Below are 15,056 nucleotides of genomic sequence, written 5' to 3' on the forward strand. Positions count from 1 at the left end.
TGAAATTCCTAAACATATGCTGTTTTTAAATATTTTAGGCCCTAATACTCTCAAAATGTTTATGTATGTGTAAAAGAAAAAAAAATTCTTTTTCCTTTTGGACGTAATAGAAAATCTGAAAGCTTTAGATTTATATATGTAAATAACTTTAGTGAAATGATTCCTAAAATTGTGGTATCTCTTGCACAATGTAACACTTCCATGTACCGTACACACATGACTTCCTTGTACCGTCCTATTAAATTGCATACATTTTTTGCTGCACTTTATTAAAAATTATTTCCACGAATTTCGTTTGAAATATGTTTTTCATTCAATCAATTTAGTTCTCACTCCGCGGCAAGGCAAAAATACATAAAAACTCAAACCATCTTCATTAAAAATTCTAAAACACAGAAAAACATAAAACATCAAATATAGTTAAAAGCAGTCAAAGACTAACTTGTCCTATTTTTCCAACTAAAATTACTAACTAAAATTTTTTCAACTAAGATCTATTTCTTCAACTAAAATTAGAGTTTATACGCAAAAGCAAGCAATTCGGCCAATGGACGGGAAGGACAGGAAGATAAAATTTTCCTTGCACAAAAAAGCTAACTTTTGGTCCCACTGAGCAGAAAGACCACTGAAGTTGGTGCACTTAATTAGTGCACTAGAGATTTGTTGAATTCCTGTTAAAATGCATAAAAAGCGTAAATTTAACCAAAGGATATCCAACGAAATATCGGATATCCGTTATTTAGAATTTTTTATTAAATATAAACTATTTATTCAAAGTACTCGAACACAAATTGAATCTGTTACTAAGTAACAAACCAAACGATTTAAAAGCAATTACAGTAGTTTTTTAGAACACTTATTCTACTTTTTAATCTGATTGATTTAAATAAAACGGCGTTTAAATCGTGAGACGTTTAGTTAGAGATATTAAACATTTTTATGAATTGACACGAACTGGATTGATTAGATTCATTACATATTTTTACTTCTTTGCACAAAGTAAAGGAAGTACTGTAATCCGGAAATATTTCGGATTTCATATTTTAATGGAAATATCCATTTTTACCTTTTCCGAATCCATTTGGACAATTTTTTTTGCGTGACATCGTACGTACGAACAGAATAAAGGACCGAGTTTTCCAAACCGCATCGGTAAAGTAGCTTCAAAAGGAACTTTTTAATGACATCTGTACGTACATATGTATGTATATACGTAATTATGTATTTATCTTGCATAATTCAAAAACGATTAGCAGTAGAACTTTAACATTTTGTACATGGCACTGCTATAACATTTAGCTGTGCACCTCCCTTTTTCATTGCAATCGGTACTCCTTTTCTTGGCTTAAAAGTCCTTACCCAGCCTTAATTTCCGCAATCGTTGGTCGTAGTTATATGCTTCGCGTTACAGAACTGATTTAAATTACGTGTTTCGTCAATGTCAGATATAAAATAAAATAATTAATTTTATAAAAATAACGAAATTTAACTTTGAATGACGTCTCCCGGTTCCTATACATAATCGTTACGAAAAAATAAAATTGTAAGAAGTGTGACTCCCGTATGAGAAAAATTGACGGGGATATTTTATTTTAAAAAATTTACAATTTGTAATGTAATTTTCAACTTGCTTCGAGAGATCGTTTCATTAAATTTGAATAATTCTAGGAATTTATAGGGAGTGCATCAATAATGTGTATAAAATAATAAGCGGTACAGAGAAGTCTACATCAGAATTTTCCTCTTAATTTTCAAGCGTCTGGTACTTCATAGATAAAGGTGTTACATATTATCGCGTGCGTACGGGTTCGTAATAGAGTGAATGCACAATTCGATAATAGGTTAATAAAATTATTTTTTATGAAAAGAAATATTTCAGAACTCTGGAATTTTCCACAGAAATATTCGTACAAATGCTCACATTATCACACACTATAATCAATAGTTACACTTAACTAATAAGAACGGTAGATAGAACGCAATGCAAAGTGCTTCTAAAGCGAAAACTATCTCGGATGCCTCAGTTCACGCGGAACTAAAAACTCGCTACAACAATAACTAAGCAACTGAGACCACATGCTCTCTCTCCGGGCTTTTATAGTTTTCAACCGGCCGCGAGAATTTCGAGTACTTTCTGCTTCTCTAAATCACTGGAAAGCAATTAGAGACGGGATTACGGTTACAGCTAACATAGTGGTCAATTACATTTATTCAATTTCAACACAAATTACCCATTTATTCAATGTTAAATGCACTTTCCCCTGTATTCTTACTTTTCCGTCAAAACTTTCTCTTAAAATTTGTCTCGCACTACATCACACAGAAACGTACAACAATTTTACTTATAATTCTACTAAAATTACCTATCTAAATACAAAATTCGTAACAGTATTTTAGAATAAAAAAATTGACTAGTTTTCAAAATCAAAATCGATATTTTGAAGCTAAACAAAGATCTTACTCCCTTAAACAATCCCAATTATTTTTTTCGAAAACGGTGAAACTGGTATCATGTTTTTAATCAACATGGATATGAAGAACACGGTTACAGTGAGCAAATCCACGAACTTAAGTTTCATCTCTCTATTTACCGAATACTTGCTTAGAGATTCTATAAATGCCACTGCCATCTGTCTCAACACAAAGCTATGCAAGCAAGGAACTTATCTCGTTCTGCAAAGGAAGTCGGATGTATTTGTGTAACAAGGAAACCTTTTACTCATTTTTTTCTCTAAGCGAAATGCTCCGAGGTATTTTCCAAATAACTGCAGTAAATCTTCTCGGATACATGAGATGATAATGTTCAAATTTTTTTATGTGTTCATTAGTTGTGTTTCCCGAAGTATCCGTTCAACTCATCGAGTTGCATGTGAAAAGGTATGAAAGAGGAAAATGAATGAATAAGCAGCTAAATTCCATACATTTGCATAGAATTAAAGTTACAGTTTATAAGCTTATTTCGTTTCCCTATATTTGCTTTATCTCTATTAATAAAAAATGAAGAATCTGTATTCATGTGTGCATGCATATATATATATATATATAATATATATATATAATATATATATATATCAAGCAAGGTAGTAATTACAATTTTGAAAAACCAATTTGGTCTAGAAAATATCTTGCGCAATATGCTGCAAAATAAGTAAAATATTAAAATAGTAGTAAGCTCGCCTAAAAGTTACCAGGAGCTGTTGCTCCAAAAAGTTCAAAAGTTTTAAAAAATTAATACATATGAAAATCAAACCATTAAACATGTAAAACATAAAAAAAAAAAAAACAGAATCAGATAAAAAAGTAAGCGAAAATGGAAAATTAGCCCAACTCGACTTCCAAACTGGCTTTTCAAGGGAAATTTAATTTGTTTGAACGTCGAATCAAGCTAACCCCATTACGTGTTTCGCCGAAACAGACAATTGAAATTTTTTCGCTACAAAATTTTTTTAATTTAGACAAAGTCTCTTGGGAAATTTTAATAGTCTCAATTCTCTGTTCCAATTTCCCGACGCGTCCGCACAAAATGACACATTAAGGTGTTAAAATATGTTAAACTATACCGAAACATCTTAAATATAGACTAAAATCAAAATCAAAATTAAAATCAAAATAAAAACAAAAATAAATAGCTGTCTGCTATTAGTCCTGAATATACAAAAAACATACGGGCTGGGCCTGCAAGCTTAAAGATTAACAATTTTATATATTTTAGAAATCTGTAATGAAAATCTGTAATGTATAAATGTTTGTCTTTTTCTGGCGTTGTTGAAAAGCAGCAGAAGAAATTTGCTCTAAACCACTATGTATCTATATTTATAAAGCAACAAACTTTGTCTTTGACCTGAACCACGTGCCCATCGAAACCGGAATTTTGAATTTCCAATTTTTTAGCCCAAAGGGGCGTTAGACCCAAAGGGCTATTAGTCTCGAAACGGCATTTTGTGTCGTTTCACTTTTCAAACTGTTGCCAAAAATACTGTCGTTATGCATTATATTTAAAGAACGTAAAATAATAAATTGAATGCATGAATTTTTCTCGCATTCTGATAAAACAACGGTACCTAGAGCCATCCAATTTTGAATAACGTATTTCTCCGACCAAAGATGGGCTCCTGCAAGCCCGAATTTTTAATTTCGAATTTGTTATACTATCTATTTCAAATTTTGTGAAACTTTAACGAATTTTTATTAACAAACTCAACAATTTCAAAGTGATCAATGGCAACACTGTACAAAAAAAAAAAAAAAAAAAAAAAAATTATCTCCATTGCTCGAGACTGTAAATAAAGGTAACAAACAAATCGTCCCCCCCCCAAAAAAAACCTCACTTTTTGGACGTAATATAAAAAATGAAAGCTTTCAAATTTTCTTTGTATATATATAAAGAAAATTATATATAAAGAGCTATAAATATAAAGATATTTCATGGTTTTTATGAACTTTTAGTAACAGACTAAACGTTTTAAGTGCAATGTAATTAAGAGCAATATGAATCTTTAAGAGTATTGCTTCTAATTTTTAATCGAATTGCTTTAGACAAAAATGCATTCAAATCTTGAAACGTTTAATGAACGTACACGTTCCACAAACACACAAAATAAATAAATAAATAAAATAAAATACAATCTGAAAAATTCCAGATTTTATTTTACGCCCAAAATGGCGTTTTTTTAAGCATTTTTGTGTGTTGCCTTTATTTATTAAATATAATGTTCTTCGCACTTAAACCATAAAATTAAATGCAACAGCAATATCACCCCCCCCAAAAAAATCCGAAAGTTTTCAGATTTTATATTATACCCAAAGGGATCTTTTTTTGTAACGTTTTGTGCGTTATCTTTATTTATTAAATATCGTGTTCTTTGCACTTAAACCATAAAATTCAATTCCACAGTAATATCGCAAAATAATTTTAAATGAGCATCACTCTAGAATTTCCGATACACAGTCTCGCACACTGGAGATAAAAAGGTTTTTTTTTTTTTTTTTTTTTTTTTTTTTCCTTTTTTGTACAGTTTTGCCATTGCTTGCCTTGAAATCGTTAAGTTTATTAATCAAAAATTCATTATAGTGTTACGAAATCTGAAATGAATAATAAAACAAATTTCAAATTCAAATTAGGGCTTCCAAATTGCCCATATTCGATGGAAGATTACGTTATTCAAAATCGAATGACTCTAGATACCGTTGTTTTTTCACAATGCGGGAAACATACATACATTCATCCCGATTCTTCATTATTTAATTTCATTAAATATAATGCAGAGCTCTAGCATTTGGTGGCAACAATTTGAAAAGTGATTCAGACTTTTATAGTGAGCCAAAACGGAATGCCAAAACAAAATTAATAGGCCTTCTGGGAAAATTACCCCTTAGGGCTAAAGAAAAAAAAAGGGAGAATTCTATGTCTCCTGTTCTACTAAGCATATTGACGAAATTTAATTTGCGTTTTTAACGTCTCGAAAGCGCAACTTAGGGTACATATTATATTTATATATAGTATTGATGTAACGTAAGTATTTTGACACAAAATTGGACTTTTCTGAAATGATGGAATTCCATTTTTTTCCATATTTCGATTCTTCGACTCAAGTTATGCCAAAGTGTGAAGTTTTGTGAAAATCGCCATATTAGTTTTTAAACATTAGCTTTCAAAATTGGAGAGGAGTTTCTCGGTGTTAAATTAAATTTGATATAAATTTATAAATCTCTTTTTTTAAAAACTTACTTGATTCCTTACTTGGCAATTCAAAAGCCAAGTTAAATCCAAATAAAATTTGCAGCTATTTTCTGATTTGGTTTTTAAATTTGCTTTTTGTAACAATTTTATAAATTTTTCGAAGTGGGTTCCATATCGCATCCGACTGAAAAATGTATGACTGTGAATCATACTTTTTGCATCACTATTAGAAGAATTATAGCGGTATCGTTCTCTCTGTTATTAGATACATTACTTTCAGTCTAACTTAACTGCGATCGGGTACTTCTGTTGTGCAAAATAAATTAAAATAAATAACATTTAATTCGGAATAAACCAAACCGTATGCAAAAAAAAAAAAAAAAAAAAAAAAAAAAAAAAAGCACAGCGGTAAACTGCAACAAAAAGTGAGCAAAACATGACAATTGGGCAAAATAAGACAAAACTACAACGAAATAAGGAGTTTAAAGAGTACTTTAATTAACGTCCATTAATTACTAATTAAGTCCGTTAATTTTTATTACATTTTGAAGTATTTCGCCTAGTTCTTTCTGGAATAATTCATGTACGTTGTGCCATTTTGGTTAATTTTGTTTACTTTCCAAAGTGTTTCTTTTACGTTTATGTTTGCATCCAAAAAATACATAGAGTTAGTCTCTCAGATTGATCGGAGTCATATGTATTTACATTTATTGTATTTTATAATTTAATTATAATTGGGGTTATTAAACTAAAGCTGGTAAATATGGCAGATCGAAACGCCTTTTTTTGAGTATCAAGTGTTGTACTAAATAACAATAACTCGCTGACCATATTTTGATGATTCAGAGAGATATTATTAATGAAATAGCATGAAATTAACATTTTATAATTATAATTATCATTTTAATAAGCTCTAATTTTAATTAGGTATTTTTCAAAATAATTTTACTTTAAAATTTACATTTACTTTCATTCTTAGCCAGTGGCTGTTTGCTAACTTTCATAGCCAAGTTTAATTAATAATCTGGGGTTCGGATACTCCCCATTAAACGCCCACGCCCTCCACCATTAAATATCGTGTAGGAAACAACGATTGCATTAGTCGCATACATGATGCCACGAAATGCAGAGTTATCTAATTTCGAGAAAGGTCTTATCGTCGGCTATCATAAAAATGGCCAATTCTTAGGGGCATATCTAGTAAGATGAATCACCCAAATTCAACAGTGGCCTATGTGATTCAGAAAGAGAAGGTGAGCGGTGATTATCGGAATGGTGATTATCGGGTCGGGAGACCAGCGAAACTGAGAGATAGGGACCAACGGGTGCGGTCCGGAGAAATTCAGAAGAATCTCACCCAACCAACAGGTAACCGGGAGTAGTGTTTTGATGAACATCATTCGTAAGAAACCATTTACCTGCTTGATTTTCCTGGTCGTGATGCTGCCCGTAAGGCTTTGATCAAAATGTCCAGTCGCACTCCTCGGCTAATGCGGTGCAATATTATTGTGGTTAATGTGGTACCGACAGTGGACCATTGAGCAGTGGAAATGAGTTCTCTGGAGCAACGACTCAAGATTCACCCGCTAGCGTTCGGATGGCAGAGTCTGGGTCTGACGTCTTCCTGGAGAACGCCTCCTGTCAGAATGCATTGTGCCTACAGTAAAGGTCGGCCGAGATGGAGTTCTGATCTGGGGTGTTTCTCCTGGTATGGACTGAACTCTTGGTACAAATTCATGGTAAACTGAGCACCGACGCCTACTGCAGTGTTTTAGATGGCAGTGTTCTTCTTACGTTGTGGCAGTTTAACGGTTTGGACCCATGTTACTTTCAGGACGACATAGCTAGATGTCATGTTGCGAGGTCCACCATGGATTGCTTTGATGAAATGAGGTTAACCAAATGGACAACCTGCCCAATGCCCACACCTGAAAGCTATCTAGAACCTCCAGGACAAGTTGAATGGCCGAATTAAGTGTTGCAATAACCATCCAATATCGGTGAAGGAACTAACAAGACTTCTCCAAGTCCAGTAGAAGAAAATTCTAGTAGTTGTCATACAAAGATATGTGGATAGCATGCCCGGAAGGTTAAAGCTATAATTGCCACTCGTGAAGGCTCTACCAACTAATGAATTATCTCCAAGAAAATCCGAAGCGGAATTTAGAACGCAAATTGAGTTATTTTGGTAAAAATTAGCAACTAAGAAATCATTTTTGAAAGCTAAAAAGCACTATTGTAGAACAATAATTGGAATGAATAAAGAAACAGCAGTATAAATTAAAAGTAAAACAATAGAAAAAACAGAAGAATTGTAGGAAGCGGAAAGATCTCGAATTTTCAAGGGAAATCGGAATCTTTCCGTACAACTATCTACAAAGCACAATAGAATACTTTTGCATTCTTTTTCGAATTTACTAGAAGATAATTTCCTTTATTTCCTCTATTACTATATTGTACCACATAACATCTTTGCAACAACTGCGCAGATTTTTACTTTTTGGTCCTTCTGAATAAATTTTGAAATTCACTAATTTCAAAGTTTCCTTTATTTTTTGTTTATATATATATATATATCGCTAAATATGGAACCACGGACTCTGGAATACCGGCCAGAACCACTACACCACGAAGTCACACTAGAAAGGCGGGAGAAATACCTTATATACTCCCTCTTTTAAAGGGCGACTGGGGTTTTTAGGGGACCCAATCGCCAAATCCTGGGTGTGGAGAATTTTCATCCAACACCCTTTTAGTTCGGGCCCCATTGTAGAGACATTAAGATTATGTGAAAGCAGGCAAGATGAAAAATGAGCAAACGCCTTCGCCGGGAATCGAACCACGGACCTCTGGAATACCGGCCCAGCGTGCAGAACCACTACACCACGAAATCACGCTAGGAAGGCGTGAGAACTACCTTATAAATTGTGTAGAAGGTAATTGGCGCGTACGAAGACAAAACTATTTTATTTCGGTCAGTCTCAACACTTTTTTTTTTTAAATCGATGAGTTTGTTGATTGTACTTGAAACACGAATATTTTACTTCTTGCAGAATTAAACTTTGCCAGAATTTTGAATATTTTTATTCATTTATTTTATCTTTTGTGCGAACTTAATGAAGTTTTGATGAAGAAATTTAACGATTTAAAAGCAATGTGGTGCCACTAGGCAAACCGTAAAATATTCATGTTTTCAATTTAATCAGAACACTCGGGGATTTAAAAGAAAAAAGTTGCATTCTGCGAAGCGTATGACATTAGTCGTTTAAAGTTAATCAACAAATTCAAAGATTTAAAAGAAATGGATTGCCATTTTCTTAGCTGAAAATAAAATATTTTTACTTTCTCCGAACCTGTGTGTTTCCATTCGGAAAAACTTAAAATATTTCCTTTCTTTTTCTTTTATACTGTTTGTTACTGATTAAGGAACTAAGCTATTTAAAAGTTATGAACGCAATTCTTCATCTCTTATTATTAATAACTCGCTCAACCCGAAAAATTAACTGAATTCATAAACATCATTATGCATTTTTTTTCTAGTCATAACAATTATTTTAAGCTTTTAGCAGCGCAAGCTCCTTGGAAAAAAATATTCCAGATGAATATTTGCGACTTATTTATTTTATTACTGCAATGCATAGTGACTGTACAGCCTGCCAACCCATATACGTGATTGCTCTTCTAAAGAAAGGGAGTAGAGAAAAAAAGAGAAGAAATTCGATACGAATGTAGCAAAATAATCATAAATCATTTACCGGAATTTCAGTTTATCACCGGGCATAACTGCTCTGAAGAATGTGGGTAGAACAAAAAAATGATAATAATTAATAAAAATAAATAATATAATAATAAACAATATAAATAAATAATATAATAACGAATAATTTTTTAAATAATTGAATAATCATAAATAATGTTTATAAATAAACATGCGTAATTACGCAATAAAACACACTAAAAAATATTTGGGACCACCAAAATCGTCTGCGGCGTCGCGAGCGACATTTCGTGACCCAGTGTTCTGGATGCTTCTAACCTGTTGTCATGGTGCAAACAGATATAAAGAGACGGGTAGCTTTTATGAAAAACTCTGCAAAAAAGAACATTTTCTGAAGAAAAAATTTCGATTCAATTTAGAACACATTTAGAACATATTCAAATAACTTACCCTTAGGATAACTTTCGTAGGTGATAAGGGGCGACAGAATATATTCGAGTGTGTCTCAGCATGGCAGCTGGCTCCTTTAGAATGACTCACAACTCGAAAAAGCAGAAGAAAATAAATAAAAAGAAGTTTAGAAACTTCCACTTAAATAAAGCCTCAGAAAAACGAAATTTGAATTTCGGAATTATTCTACATTTTAATTCGCTTTCGAAAATTCTTCAGCGCGCAGCTAACTCAACTCGCGCCTGGGAGAAGGAATTCACGCCGTCCCGCCATGAGCAGACGATCGTTCCAGAGTGTGCGTTTCGCTCGGCGGGGTGGGGGGCGTGGTTCTGGAATTCGGTATCCATGACGACGCGCGGCAAAAGGAATTTTCTTGGGCATCACTTTCACTCTCTGCGCTCAACAAACTGCCGCCAGGGGGTGTTGGATTTCAGGCATGGGATGGGGTATGGATGGATTCAAAAAGCTGTGATTTTACTGTTTTGTTATTTTTAAACTTTTTTCTCTCCTCCTCTCTTCCAAATACTTTTTCTTTTTTTTTTTTTTTTTTTTTTATTATTATTATTCTTTTCTATGAGGGGTTTGGAGTTTTCTGCGACTTACGCATGAATTGGCATGAGAAGAGGTTTTTATATTTCGTATTTAGAGAAGTGGAAACAAATCAGGGAGTGAGGTGGGAATGATTTGGAATAAACTCTAATTAAATACTGCAGATGCGGTTTTGAACGGAGAGGAAAGAAATATATATATATATATATTAAAATAATAAGATTTCTTTTTTTCTTTCAGTCGGCAACAAGCGTGACAAAAGATTCTTAGTCCTAATCCAATTTTCACTTTTTAATTCCCCTAATTGCGAACTTTTAATAAGTATTAAATTTTATTCTTTTTTATCGTATTCTGGCGATGGCCTTCTTGACAGGCACAAAAATAAAATTTTAAAAAAGTAATATAGTTGCCATGCTACGACTGAAATGTATTGCATTTTATTTTCTTTTAGTTATTTTAAGGAAGTGGAAGATGGCAACAGGATCTCGGGAAGAATTTTTACCTTAATAATAGTAGTGACGAAAAGCAAAGATGCAGTTTATCTACAACATATTAAATAGTAATTTTGATATCAACTAAATGGCATTATGTTTTTTTAATAAAAAACAAATAACTAAATAGCAACGACGGCATTTGCTATTCGAAACTAAGATGCTGTTCGATTTAATAATGATCATACGTTACAATAAATTTATCTAAATCGAAAATATCTTAAATAAAAATGTACATTGTCTTACATCTGTTTTCGGATATTTATGTTTTTTTAATTTTGTTTGCACAGATTTTGTACTAGATTTAAAAAGATAGACTTCAGATGCTTTCCTAATATATATATTTTTTCCATATTTTAAGGCTCACTTGTAAAATAAATATCATTAAAATATTTATAGCAATAAAATTACTTATTTTAAAAGTGCTAATTAGTAATTGAAATAATATTCCAGGCACTCAAAGATTTGTTGATTTATTGAGATGCTTTCAAAGATGATAATTTTCGCAAGAGTTTTTTGATTTAAATGAAAATATATCACAAGAATTATCATCCGCATTTGGAAATTATTAATCATTTAGCAAAATATATTAAAAGTTCCATATCTGAAATGAACGCGGTACGAAGCTACCAGTTAACAGTAAGTTCTGTTCGAAAATTAATTCATCACAATTTCTAAGATGATAGAGGTGTTCAAATATTCGAAAAACCTTAGATGCTAACCTTTCAACTGTCTTTGATGCAATGCCAATCTAGTGGAACTGTTAAAAATTCAGTGAAATCTGGACAACTACATTCCAAGCTAACACGAAAACTACCCTATGAAAAATCAAACAAAACCCAAAAATTGGTGCTGGAAATCTTGCGAAGATTAGAGAAAACAAATTAAATTTTAAAAAATCTGATGTGTGCACCACATGACTTCCTTGTACGGAATATTAAATTATACACATTTTGTCTTGCATTTCATTTAAACTTATTGGATTCAATTTAATCTACTTTATCGATAGCGCATGAACCACAATTGAATAAATGCACTCTTTAAAATTCACTCTATTTGTTTACTATAACGACACTCTGGCCCTAGGTTCAATTAACAGCGCTACGCCCAAATGAGCATTTCTTTCATATATACACACACAGACCCACGTTTGGAGAGCTGAGCTTTTGGGCTAACGCTTCTTTGGATTAAAAATATTTAAAAACAGCATAACTTTAGAATTGACGATGCACAGTCTCGCGTGCTGGAGATAAAAATTAATGTAATTTTGTTAAAGTTTTATAAGATATGAAATAGACAATAAATAAAAATTCGAAATTCAAAATTCGCTCTTCCGGGTGCCCATCTTTGGATGGAAGACTACGTTACTCAAAATTCAATGGCTCTAAGTACCGCTGAATTTTCAAATTGCAAGAAACATACATACATTTATGCAGATTATTCCTTATTTAATTTATTTAAATAGAATATAGGGTGATAATATTTGGTGGCAAAAATATGAAACGTGGATCAGCATTTTTAGTGATTCGATGCAAAATGTCGTTTCAAGAATATTAGTCACTTTGGGCTATAAAGTCTGAAAGAGTTCAGATTGCAACGATTAACCAAAGGGATTTGCTAAACTTCTGACGCTCTCGTTGAGCTCGCACTATAAAACTCTGCTGTTATACTCATTCCTGCTACCTTCATTATTAAGCGTCATTTTCTTCGCATTTCTACGCATACAGGGCGATAATATTTGGTAGCAACAGTTTGAAAAGCAACACAACGCATTTAAGTGTTTCGACGGAAAATGCCATTTCACGACTACTATCCCATTTGGAATTACCTTTTATGCTAACAAGATTAAAAATTTATAAAATAAAAAAATCTCAATAATACATTTAGAATGGAATTCCGAAAAGCGGAAATCTCTTTATACCGAATGAGTTTAGGAAAAATTGGTGACCATGATACAGACAAGCCCATCAAAGTTTCCTGAAATATCTCCCTCTGCTGGACAAGATTACACAGCTGCACAAAGCACTGAAAGCAAGTACAAATCTCTTTAAATAACTCTTAAAATTGGCATGTCCAATAAAAAAATGAGTTACTTTCATTCTGTGAAATATTTTAGGAAAAAAAAAGCTTTTATTTCATTGTGCTTTGGAAGCATCCAGATATTCTCTGATGTTCGAAATACGGATAGCATAATTTCTATAAAAGCGCTTCCACAGAGAAACAGAAATACGGAGATTTAAATCACTGCGAAGTTTTGTGGTTAGCTTTGCTACAGCATCAGCCTTTTCCTTTCCAAAATTTCTACAGTGTCCACGAACTGAATGTCGATATCAAAAACTTGTAAAGTCTTAATAGGAGCCTAAATTTCAACAACAAGATTCTCTGAAAGAGTAATTTTCTGTAGTAGCTGTAGCGAAGAAAGAGGATCAGTACACAGTGTGCGTCGGAAAAATGTATACACAGTTTAAACTGTCATACAAAATTTAGTTTCCAACCGACAAGGTTAAATTTCTGCGCAAGAAGTAGGGTTACAGTCCAATATGAAAAACAAGTATACTCTCTGGCCAAACTGAATTTTCCAAATGGTGTTTAAGTAAATGTTTAAAATGGTGGTCTTCAGCATCGATACATTTCTGAAAACGAGTCATGACTGGTTCCGTACTTCACACCAAAGTGTCCAATGGGATTTCTGCGCACACCACTCGAATCTCATCCCAAAGTGTGTCAAGCTTACGTGGTCTACGATGGTAGACTTCATCTTTAACGTCATCTTGACATAAAATGATCGAACGACGTAAGGTCTGGAGAGCGCGCAGGAAACTCGATTGGTCCCCTGCGTCCTATCCACTGGCCTGGTACATTCAGTTGGAAGAGAAAGTACACTTATTTTTCGAACTGGACCTTACCATTCCGAGAAATTTAATCTGTAAGTTGGAAAATAAATTTTGTATGAGAGTTCAAAATGTGTATATGTTACAGTAAAACACCGAAATCTGGAGAATGTCGACGTTCACCGGTGAATGTCAACATTCACATAGTCGCTTGGTTATGTCCGAAATATTTTCCAAATACTCTTATTTCTGACTTACACCGGTAAATGTCGACCATGTGCCAATGGTGAATGTTGAACATATAAGAATATTATATTTTCTTCTCCTTAATTCATTCTCGAAAAAACGCACTTGAGACTTAAAATAAGAACTTAAGAATATAAGAACTTAAAACACACTGTACATTCAAAATGAGAAAGGAAAATAATAGAAGTTAAAAACTTAATAAATTATGTGATTCCAATCTTATTTATTGCAACAACTTAAAATATTATTACACTTTGAATTGCACAAGAGGTCCTTGCTTTTACAACTGCATTTATTTGTGGAACACTTCCTTTTGCAATGGCAGCATGTATATATACTCCTCTCTTTTCGACCTACACCACAGCATATCTGTGATTGTCGACATACACCGGTGAGGGTCCGTATGTACAAGAATGTAATGCAATATTCGATCTTTCACCAACGCATTTGGTGAATGTTGACATTCTCCGGTGAAAGTCGACATTCTCCAATTTTCACGGTAACATGTACATTTTTTTGACGTACCTGTATATTAAAATGCATATCATCTATTTTAAAATCGACTTTTTTTCGAAAACAGTTGTTTCCATGAGAAAAAAAAAAGTACTTAGTGAGTTTTCAATAAGGAATTGACATAAGTATCTCGGTGGTATAACGGGTACGAAAATATTTAGAGAATGGTTTCTTAAGGCTACTGATTTTCTATTCTCAGGGCTTACCAAAGCACAAGAGAATGTGCAAAAGTACGCTCGCCCGGCTCCTTCAGATGGGAGACTGACTGGGACAAATGCCAAAGGCAGCAGCACTCTATTCTATACAACTACAGCAATACCACTGCACTCTATTCTAATGACCAAATACATTCCTATTAGGGCACTGACCCTAAGTGGATTGTGTGTTGTTGTCTTTTACTGTTAGCACTTACAAAGCAGTAAACGATCATTGCGAAAAGATCGCGTTGAGAAATATTGTGACAATATGAATACGCGAAAGTAGCACATTACGAAACAGAAAAAAGGAAATAACAGGTATTCATTTGCTCTTTTAATGGAGCAGTATTTTAATGTTTTCGGAAGATAAAGGCATAAATA

General features: G+C 33.0%; 1 protein-coding gene across 1 annotated transcript in view; it reads right to left on the bottom strand.

Moving 5' to 3' along the window:
• Nucleotides 1-10,130, bottom strand: part of LOC118184279 (tyrosine-protein phosphatase Lar-like) — a 732,937-nt gene extending 722,807 nt beyond the window's left edge. Inside the window, exon 1 of the mRNA XM_085819916.1 lies at nt 9,849-10,130. The gene's annotated coding sequence lies outside the window, so the exon portion shown is untranslated. The remainder of the gene's footprint in view (nt 1-9,848) is intronic.
• Nucleotides 10,131-15,056: the final 4,926 nt, after the last annotated feature.

This window comes from Stegodyphus dumicola, chromosome 7 (assembly GCF_044657685.1).
Source record: "Stegodyphus dumicola isolate Sdum_Otavi_A_Nest chromosome 7, ASM4465768v1".
Classification (NCBI taxonomy): Eukaryota; Metazoa; Arthropoda; class Arachnida; order Araneae; family Eresidae; genus Stegodyphus; species Stegodyphus dumicola.